Genomic DNA, 11073 nt, shown 5'->3' with positions numbered 1-11073 from the left:
CGGGCCGGGCCTCGCCCTGCGGCCACCGGAGCCGCCGCCGCTGCTCGGCCCGGCGGGTGCGCGGCCCTCCCGCGGGAGCGGGGTCCGGGCCTCTGCCTCAGGGCGCCTGAGGGGCCGTGCCACGGGGGTTCCCGCCGGGTTCCCGCCGGCCGGCGGCGCGCTCCTGGCCACGGGCGGGGCCGAGGGGAGCCGAGCGTGGCTGAGCCATCCCCGCGGTCGCCCGCCCGCCCGCCCGGCGTCCCGCTACGCGGCCGAGGGGAGAAGGGCGCTCCGGCCCTCGCCGCCGCAGCCGCCGCCTCAGCAGGGGCCCCGCGTACGCAGGCTCTGTCTGCGCCTTTGAGGCCGGTCGCGAGCCCCGTAGAAAGCAAGCCAGCAGACAGGCACTGACACGGCTCCCTCACGGCACGAGCCCCGCCGCGAGGCAGCCGCAGGCCGCCGGCCGGGCGGAGCCGCCGAGGCGAGGACGCGGCCACTGCCGGGCCCCGCGCCCCCGCCTCAGGCGGCCGGCAGGGCCCGGGAGCCGCCTTCGGTCCCGCCGCTCGCCCCCCCCCGCTCCCGGAGGCAGCGAGCAGCGGGGGGGGCACCGTGTGTTCGCTCGGTTGCGCGAACACACCGCCCTCGCGTTTCGTCCCGGCCTTTTCGTAGCTCCTCGTTTCCGAGCTCCTTTCTAGTCCGCTTGCCTAACCTGGGAGTACGAGCGACTGAACGGTGAGTGGGTTCAGAGCCTCGTAAAGGAGATGGCCTTGGAGTCGTGCGGGAGAGGTGAAGTTCGGTTTGTGCTGTTGTTTTCTATTTGCTTGGTTTTGGTTTTTTTTGGTAGTGTATGTGCTTCAGCATAGACAAAGTAAAACCTGGCACATTAACTGGGAAAGGTATGTGAGCTTCCTCAGTTACACAAAGCAAATACACTGATCAGGTGTTGTATGCCAGCAAAATATTTCTGAGATGAACTTTAGAAGAACTTAAATAAGCATATTTTGTATTCTTGTTAAGTTAAATGATGATACAGAGGAAGAAGCACTCGATTTTTGTTTCTGTGTAGTATCCAACTATATTCTAAAGTATCTCTAAATAAGAATATATTTTGGTGGGGGGTTTTGGAGTACAGCAGTGGGGGATATTTAGGGAATCGAGAGTTTCTTCCTGGCAGCTAACTGGGCTGAAAACTTATCTGTTTCTCTCTTCGGTAAAGATCTAGAAAGTGATTTTCCTAGTAGAACCCTAGAGCACACTAGCAATACAATATGCTGCAATTACTTTGGGAGGATAAAACGGCATATTCATCAGAGACCTGAATAGAACGACATGAAGCCCTGTTGTGTCCACATCATACGTTTGGCAGTAATCTTGGAATTTATCGTGCCAAAAAAAATAATTGAACCCCACTGAAAGAATAAAAACCAAAAGCACTAGCCTTGAAACAAATCTCTTACCTACCCACATACATAAGCATGTCTGAAATTCTACCACTTAGAGGCACAAGCACAGAACAATACATGATTTGCAGAACAGACACTGTATACTGCAAAACTTCATGACATATTAAATTGTTTCAGCGTATTAGTAGGTAAAATAGAATGTTACGCAGTTACTCTTCCATGCATCATTCTTGCTGTCAATTCATCTGTCATTTGATCGATTGTGCCCCATTATTTTATACAGTAATTCAGAGTTGTTTCATAAATGTCACTCAGACAATTTCACAGCAGTCCATAACCAGGGAACAGGATTTCCCAGGTCACCATTTGTTTAATTCTTGCCATTCTGTCAAAACTCTGCTTAGCTTGTACAGTCACTCTGCACTGAAAACTTCACTACATTGCAATAACTCTCGCTTCAGCCAGTCATTTCCCTCGGCTGAAGAAGAAAATGAATTAATCAAACTGTATGAACATGTGTAGACACAAATGATCTTAGAGACTACATATATAAATATTTATTTTACATATACATTGGCTAAATGACAAACTCTAGGGATGTCAAACTTCAAAATATTTTATTTAAAGGAATAGTGAATAACCATTTATCATCATACCTTCCCTTTGTGTCCTTTGCATTTATACTGTGAAACTCTCAGCCCTGCCATGCCAGAAAGATTTGGTTAATGCCATAGAAGTTTGACCCTTTCATCTGAACGTGTGGGTAACAACGTTGCTATCCTGGGAAGGCCCCAGCAGAGCAAACTGCAATAAAAATCTTCCTTCAAGTCCACTTTAGTTGCAATTACTACTGTCAAGATCACTGCAGCCTCACTCGTAACTTCTATCTCAGAAAATCTCTGTCAAAGATATCTAGTTCCGCAAGCATACCTTGCACTTTGTGTAATGTTTTGTTCACGTGAACGTATTTATCATTGTACCAAGTCTGCAAAGGTGTTCCCCTCCAAGTTTTTCTATAGAATGCACAGTACTGTGCACGCTTTACGCCAGCACAAAGGACTCCATTAACACAGGTAAGTCATCTTCAGCAGCAGCATAAATTATCAGTAAAGGTGGCATGAGCATTTTTTTTGCATATTAAAGTTGCACACACATGGGAAGGCTGGCCAGTGTAGCTTAGTTGAGGACATGATCCCATCATATTTATCAGACTCACAGACTGGTCAGGGAGGGCAGGGAGTCCCAGGTGCCTCTGGTCCCCCCGGCCCAGCAGCCCCCCGAGCAGGGTGCCCAGCCCCACGTCCCGGCAGCTGCTGGAGACCTCCCCGAGGAGCCCCCAGCCCCTCTCTGGGCAGCCTGGGCCAGGGTTGAAGCACCGCCTGGCACAGGAGTGTGGCCTGTCTTCAGTGTAGGAAAAATTTTGGAATGTAGCCATAAGGTAGTCTAAGGTAGCTAGTAACTGGCTTGTCTGTGGTTACATAGCAGATTAACCTCACTTTTTAGACATCTGCATCTACAGGATAGGCATTTACATCTGTTATGGCTGTTCTGGACTCCTTGTATAACCAGCATAGAAAAGTGAGCGCTCCAGGGGCAAGGGTAATCTCATTTTAAGTGGATGCTTAAAAGACATCAACATGTACCTTAGGAGTCCTGTTTTCTTCCTATCAGTAATACAGCAAGCTAGGTCTGCAGTAGACATCTCTATCCCATGCCTTCATTTAAACGTCGAATCTCACATCGAATGGCTCGGTAGCTAACCCCTCTCTTTTTCTTACCATCCTTCAGCAGCATCACCTATTTCATCCTCTGCAGAGTTTCCTGCTTGTTTCAGTCTCAAACTGTGGTCAGGAGTATACTTCTCTACATCATCTGCATTTGTTGAAACAAAAATAATTTGTTTTATCCATTAGATGAGCACTCAGCTCACTTCGGAGGAGCCAAGGACACTCCAACAGCAATGCTTTAGTCATGTACCACCTTTCCAAGAGGGAATTTTAATTTGGAGGTGAACATATTTGAAGACTTTGTAAAGAAAGCATGCACATTTCACTTACTCTCTGTCAGTGCCTATGGTAATGACCAGAAATGGTAGACCAGGGATCTCAACAAGCTTTTTATGCATGGCTGTACAAAGGCAGAACATGATTCCTCCAAATATTTGCAGTTTTCTGGAAAAGGAAGATCACAGACTGCATTTTTCTATAAACAGTATTCTCGTGGCCTTTTCAGGCCTTTCTCCTGATTTGAAGTTTTTGTCTATCCAGTCCAAGAACAGAAATAAACCCCTAGGCATTACACAGTCAAAGAGGTAACACAGCTTTGCACAGCTAAGGCTGTGTTCAGAACATGGAGTACCATGAACAACCACTGTTTTCACCCCACACACACACTTGCTTTAACATTCTTAGTGCTATTCCACCTAGAAGAAAAAAGAAACCAAGCCTGTCTGTTTCCTAGGCCTGGGTTGTGACAGTGGGTCTGTTTCCCATGGGACCTGAGCAGGCTGCTGAAATGGGCCTGCTGGAATCTCATGAAGTTCAGCAAACTGAAATGCAAAGTCCTTCACCTGGGGTGGAACAGCCCCATGCACCAGGAGAGGCTGGGGAGTAACCTGGTGGAAAGCAGCCCTGCAGAGGAGGACTTTGGGGTCCTGGTGGACAACAAGTTTGACACAGAACAGCAATAGCACCATCACAGCAAAAAAGTCCAACAGCAGCCTGGGCTGCATTAGGAAGAGTGTCACTAGCAGCTCAGGGGAGATGGGTTTTCCTCTCTACCGTGTAAATAATAACAATTTACATTCTATTCCTAGATTAAACAGGATAGTGCTCTTGCAGTTTGTGGCTTGCACAACCTTATGCATGTTAGATCGCTAGCTGATTCCTTAAAGGTCAGAGGAAAAGAGTTCTGACTAAAAGCTGGCAAAATGTAGTTCTTAAAATTAATTGCAGGATTAACCTACTTGCTTTTGGATGGAAAGCTCCCAACGTCTTTCCAACACCAATACTCAGCAGCAACATAAAAAATGACCATGATCAGCTGATGCTTCCACTAAAATCAGTGGAATTTTTGCTGTTGACTTGAACTGAAAACAACAGTGAATCCTATCTGCATGTTTTAGAAAACAGAAATGTTCCATCATCACCCTTGAAACAAAGTAAATGCCCCAGCCTGCTGAGCAAGATTGCTCTGGTGAAGATGTTAAAAGGGTGCTAGAGGTAACCACAAGCAGAGTGTACTCAAGCCTCAGATAAATTTCTTTGTGGAAACTGCTGATAAAGCCATATTTAAAATTATATGCTGAGCTAAGAACGGGAACAGCTGATGTGCCAGCACACAGCCCTTACCATTCCCAGCTGAGGCAGTGGTGATCCTGGAAGAGCTGGAGAAACACTGTGACGTGGCTGTGGGTTGAAGCTCCACAGCCAGATTCCCCAGAGCTCATCTGCCATACCCTGCACTCTGGGAGACCACATTGCTACAGTCTCTTGGTCACCATGAGACCCCTAAAACTCTTTGTATGTGAGTTAATTGCCAGACCTGGGTAAGTAAAGGATCTTGCTGCCTGCCTTGTTAGATCCCTGGAGCACTCTGTTTGTTTTGTTATTCCTCTTTTCTGAACTATTTTGCTCAGTTTTGTCATGGAGAATTGAAAAGTTTTTCCAGGCTGAACTGAACCCAAGCTGAACTGTACTTATGTATCTTTTACCTGAATTGGAATATGCCATAGACTATAAGGCGTTATTGTACAACTGTTTTCTTTTCATGTTTCAAGATAGAGATCAAAAGGATATAAACCAATGAAATAAGCCAGGGGTGGAGATGAAATAGCTCAAGAGCAGCTGAACACAATCTCAAGTGTTGAGGGTATCATTTTTTTGGTGGTGGTGGTGGTGGTGGTGGTGTTTGTTTGTTGTTTTTTTTTCATATTGATAATCTTCATTCCTGGTAGAGATGTCAATCTAATGGTACAACAGAATCAGGATTATTAGAATTGATCTCTTATTCAGATACCTTCATTCCCCTGCTGGTTTTGCTCTGAGAGGAACCAATCACAGCTTGTCACAGCCTAGTAGCTTAGCACTTTAAAAGATGATTTTAGATGACAGCAGATTCTCCTTTTCTATTCTTCCACTCCTTTAACCTACACAAAGGGATAGTAGAGGACACAACATTTTGCAGGTCCCTCTGTGTGTTTCCACTAGACTGACAGAGAAAGGTAATTCCTTTATCCCCAGGGGAATCTGTGTCAGACCTATCTCTGGCCACCACACCCACCTGTGACCACCAGACCCTGTGGTCTCTGTTTCTCTCTGTCTCTTCCACCCTTCTAATTTGCTGGTTTGTGTGTGTGTCTATTTTCTTATGGTAGCCATGAGGTTCCTGTAACGAATGTGAAGATCTGACCCATGTTTCTGAACAGACCCTTCTCCAAAGCAGGCAGTGGAACCAGGAAGTTCCCTTCCTTATTCCTGGTATTTTAAGGGGGACGGGAGAGGAGGGGGCAGCTTACTGAATATCAGTAATCCTTTTTTTCCATCCTGATAACTCCCTATACTTTCAATGCAGAAACTAAAAGAAGAGAAGGGTGGATTTCTTAAGAAATCATCTTAAAATACTTTCCTTTTTACAGTGTGTATGTAAAATATATGTATCTATGTATTTCCAAATGCTTAAGAAAACATCTTAAAATGGATTCTAATTCTGTGAAAATCAAAACTTTTGGAAGAAGTGCTTGGAAAGCTTCCTTACACCCCCAAATGTCATAGGGCTCACCAGACCCTGTCATTAAGGAGTTTTTCAGTGCAGATGTAATGTATGAATTCTAATACTCTATCGGAGGTGGAAAGGGTGCGTGCATATTTGTGTGTGTGCTCACATAAATAACTAGGTGGCTTTCAGTCATTTGGATGGCATCCAAAGATTTTATCATGGGTACTAGGCTGTCTTAATAATTGTGCATGGAGGACTCCTCATCACACCTCATCTGAGAACGGAAACTCACTCCTTTAAAGGCCATATTTCCATGCACAGAAAGCTTCCCTGCAGTCCACCCTGACACACAGGAAAACACCCAGAGACTTCCAAATTACACAAATTAACAGTTAAGAAACAGAACTATCCCTTCGAGCTGTTTTGACTACATGAGTTCACTATTGAGCTCATTGTTTTTTGGTTTTTTCCTATTAAGGAAACAGAAAATGTTTCTTAATTGTAAGAAAATTCTTCGTTTCTGTCCTGAAAATGACATTTTAATTCAAATACAGTGACAGGGAAGTGATGGTTCAGCAAAGAGAGAGCAGAGAACGGTTCACTGGACTGAAACCTTCTTGAACTAGCAGGGACTGACAGCCTTTTCATTTGAGAAAATACTTGCCATCATCGTTCCAGTTACTAGTGGGTTGATGCTCACTCAGAAAAACATGATCGTATTGCTGGAAGTATGAGCAGAGATGCCAAAGAAAGTGTGAATATATAGTGCTCACCAATCTCTCACACATCTAGAAATGCATCTTCATAAGGCACTTATTTGTACAAAGATCCATCGACAGGATCATAAATTTCTTATAAACGTAATGAACCAAATAACTGTCTCGGATCCTGCCAAGCAACAGATGGCATAGGTTTCTCTGTCATTATTCTCAGAAAAATGCCATCACATTTTTCAGAGGTCTCAGCCCGGAAGTCTAAGACCCTGTGACTATCCAGCGCCCATGAATGTGTCCTTCAGCCTGCAATGCTGTGAGCCCTTGGATACGCCAGAGACCACAATCCTAGGAGACGGGGGAAATAAAATGGAAAAAAAATTAGGCCACAGTGAAGCCTTTCTAAAAAGTGCTGGGGGAACCATTGCTTATTGTGCTAGTGCCAAACTTCTGAGGTGTGTTGTCTTGTATTTAGCAATTCTGAGCAGGAATGGAAGCGACTGTATCCGTAACTGAAGTGTAAGATACAAGCAGGTCTTAAAGAGCAGTCCGCAATACTGCGGACTATAGGCAGCACTTACCTGCCTGGGCTCTTCCCATCTTAATGATTAGTCACTGATTTTTATGTGAATCCATGCGAACACGCATATGTGCACAGACCCGAACTACCTTACCTTTCACAATAGACAGGCGTGTGCTGAGGCAGACAGCGCTTTTTTTTGGAACCATGGCACTGCATTTTTAGCACAGCTTTATAAAGCTTCTCATGCAAGTGAAAGGCTCACTCCTTGTTAAGTAGCGTGTCACAGGAAACCAAGGAAAGGAAAACCACTGTGCACCTCTTGTAATTTCAAATTTATCAAATTGGTGAAACAAGGGTGTATTTTCAGAAATCATTAGCAATATTTTTACTGATAACTCTGTTTCGCCTCTACAAGGACATCTAGAAGTAGTAAAATCATTTTTCTTTTTGCATGAAGAGTATCTTAAAATGTACTGTAGCTTTAAAGAGGCAATTAGTATTTTGACTCCATGTTATTAATTCCTTCATTTCCCTCTTGCAGCCTTGAGGATTCTCGCTTGTTCCTCCTCCATGTCCAGGAATCCATGTATGGAGCGTATTACTTAATTTCAGTTACAATGTTAATTACAGAAGACAAGCGGTTACTGAATCTTGCACCATAATTAATCAACCTGATATTTACTTACTACATTGTTCCTACCGGATTAAGCTGTAGCTAGACAAGCAGGGCAAGGAAAGTGAGTGACAGAAGCATTATCATGGCACACTGCCTCCCATTGGGAAAGTTCGTCTTCCTTCTGAAAGAGACGCCTTCAGGGATCATGTAATTTGAATTCCCTGTGAATTTGGTGTCATCTTAGCTTGACCAGCTCTGGAAGAACATATTAACCTCCCCTTGTGATTTTCAGAAAACCATTCTAATTTAGCAAGTAATTAAGGGTCACATGTAGGATAAGGAGCTGGATAAGCTTGGATTACGCACAGGAAGCTTTGTCTCCACAGCAACCCCGGCGGAGAGCTGCTGGCGCCGGGGTCAGGCCGTCACTGAAGCCCGCGCTGCATTTCCACCTGGTGAGCCAGTGCTGGAAACAAACGCCCGCAAAGGCGGTCATCGCCAAAAACTCCAGGACAAAGGCTGCAGCCAGTGGGAGCGTTCTGCTGAGCGAGGTCGAGAGAAGTCCACAACAGTGACGCTTGACAGACCCCATGTCTTTGTAAGCGAAAATTTCTTCGGTCATCATCCATGGCTTTCTCTCAGTGTGAAGCAGCCGGTGTCTGCGCAAGCTGCCGCCGCTAACGCTTGGCCTCCGAGCCTGACGTCAGCCTCTGGCTGGCTGCGGGCCATGCCCACGTTCAGCAGGGCACAGGGCACCCCAGCTCAGGGCATGGCTCCCCATCGCAGGGCTGCAGGCTCTCGGAGACAATCTCCTAGATCTGTTGGGGCGGGCACGGTGGGTTAACTCCACAGGCATGGCTAAAACATCCAAGCAGGTCGTTCGGACACGTACCTTTTATTTTTAGCTTTGAAACCAAGAAAACCGTTTTTCTTTCTCGCTCTGGAGAAACTTTCAGATTTCTATCCAATTTAAAATCAACTCCCCTGACTTCAGAAATTCCTTGTTCTCACCAGCATTTATTTCTATGAAAATATACAGGCTTTCCAGTGGAAGAGGCTTTTTAAAAAGCAAATAAGTTAACATTTTCTGTTAACATGCTGACATTGCTTAATGTAAGAAACATTAGGGAATCCAATTATTGTGCTATAAAGCAGCATTACTGAAATATTATAGGGTACAAAGAGTAGGAATGACCTATTGGATATGAAATGCTTTCTCAGTTCATTTGTACCTTAGCTATCTCCTATGATCTGTGAGGGAAAGAACCACGCAGGTTTTTTTCAAAGCTCTCTTCAGAACAAATAAGCATTCTCTACTTTTTGCTAAAGTCGGATGACATTGTCATACTACCCATTTTAACAGTTGGGCCATTCTTGGATCCAGAATGCAGGTGCATCTAACTTTATACCATGCTTTTTGGAAATGCATCTCCGTTGTGGATATATAAATGAGGACAATTTTTATTTCACCTTCTCTGCTATTTTCATGTGCAGCCTTTGTTTCACATTAGACCACCGCTGCTGGCACTGTGGGAATTGAGACACTCCACTCTCTCAAACATATACGTTAGAACTTGCCATAAAAAGAAGACTGTGATGAAGGTGAGCTAAGAACCTGTCACGTTTGTGGCAGCCACTGGCCCCAGCAAGTCTGCAGTGAGCATTAAGTATACTGCTGCTCACAGAAAACTGACCAAAGGAGAGCACTGCATGGAGGAGAGATCTGGAAAACACAGCTATCAGTAAAGGCACACTTCTAACATCAGTGAAGATTAGATGAAGGGGAGCACAGCACAACCCATAAAACATAAAAATGGTTCTTTAAAAAAAAATGAAAAAAAAAAAAACACAAAACCAAGGAATTTACCTTCTATGTCAACAAGTAACTGTTAAAAAGAATAGTGGCTTTAAATGAGTATTGTTTTTAAACAGGAAATTTTGTATTTGTTACAACTGCAGAGAACCTGGAGAGAGTGCTGACAAGGCATAGCACCTCTGCAAAAGCTTTATTAGGAAAAGTGTCTGTGCTGCAGTGTCTGCTTGGCACTATACAGGACAGATCATCTCTGAGAATTCCTTCCTTTCTTGATAATCCTTGCTCTGCTTTATTCTTCATATTTCACAGTTCCAGGCTAAAAAAAAAGTCACAATAGTATATAGTTCCTCAAGTGGTATTACCAGGACAGTTAAAGGACTTGAGCAGTGTTGTTAGTAAAATTTGTTTGCATGTAAAAATGCTGTACAGGCTGAGATAGGGACAGAGAACATTTTTTCTCTGGTTATTTTACTATTTTATTTATCATGCTACATCTTTGGTTCCCCTGGCCTGGACTAACATCAGAGTTTCTAAAATAAAGTATCCTTGTTCAAACATTATTATGATACCATTTTGTTGCAGAAAATGTTCTGTGGCTCTTCTCTTGGCTGCAAGTTGTCTACCATACCTTGTTGTGCACGGTATGCTATTGCAGGTGACTTCTGGGTGAGCTAAGGCAAAGCTTCAGCTGTGCCAAAAATTGCTTGGAAGTTCACTGGTATGAATTTATCTTGATATGGAACAAATAAAAATATCCTGCCTGACTTAACAAAGTTCAGGCTGCAAAGTAATTTTTGTACCTATCTTCATATTGGTTCTATTAGTGTATTTAGGCAGGATCAGAATCCCAGTGCCACTGAGATACAAGGAAAGCTTAACCTGATTCCTGGCAGGACTCAGTTCAGCATCTGATCTAGCAGATGTACCAGCCAAAATTTTACCAAGGGTAACAAGTGAGCCCTAGGATCAAGTCAGACATTCCACAACTTAAGTAGTGGGAAATGTGCAAACAAGGTTATGGTGAAGCTTTGTAGCTTCCACATGGCTCTCAGATACTCTTCAGCAAGCGGTCAACTTCCACAATGGTTCCATTCCAGCCCTTTTCTCTTTAGCACTTTTATTAAGGAAATACTGTTAATGCTGGTGTTCCATAGTAAAGGAAGCAAATGCTTTTCACTGTGCAGAAGGCTTTGTGTTCATATTTGCTCCGGTTCCCAAAATAAATAGCAGGCTAGTTAGCAAAATCATGAGTATGAGGTGAAGGCAAGGCACATCCTCCTCAGCCACCATTTTAGGGATGCCATCACAGA

At 44.3% G+C, this 11073-nt stretch overlaps 1 protein-coding gene across 2 annotated transcripts in view; it reads left to right on the top strand.

Moving 5' to 3' along the window:
- Window positions 1-14: 14 nt before the first annotated feature.
- Window positions 15-11073, top strand: part of LOC140000655 (uncharacterized) — a 30212-nt gene continuing 19153 nt past the window's right edge. The window contains exon 1 of one of the 2 annotated variants that reach the window (XM_072030935.1): window positions 15-708. The gene's annotated coding sequence lies outside the window, so the exon portion shown is untranslated. The remainder of the gene's footprint in view (window positions 709-11073) is intronic. The other variant, XR_011805746.1, reaches the window with a different exon arrangement.

This window comes from Anas platyrhynchos, chromosome Z (assembly GCF_047663525.1).
Source record: "Anas platyrhynchos isolate ZD024472 breed Pekin duck chromosome Z, IASCAAS_PekinDuck_T2T, whole genome shotgun sequence".
NCBI lineage: Eukaryota > Metazoa > Chordata > Aves > Anseriformes > Anatidae > Anas > Anas platyrhynchos.
The sequence above is the reverse complement of the archived record's forward strand: the minus strand, read 5'-3'. Positions and strand labels throughout refer to the sequence as shown.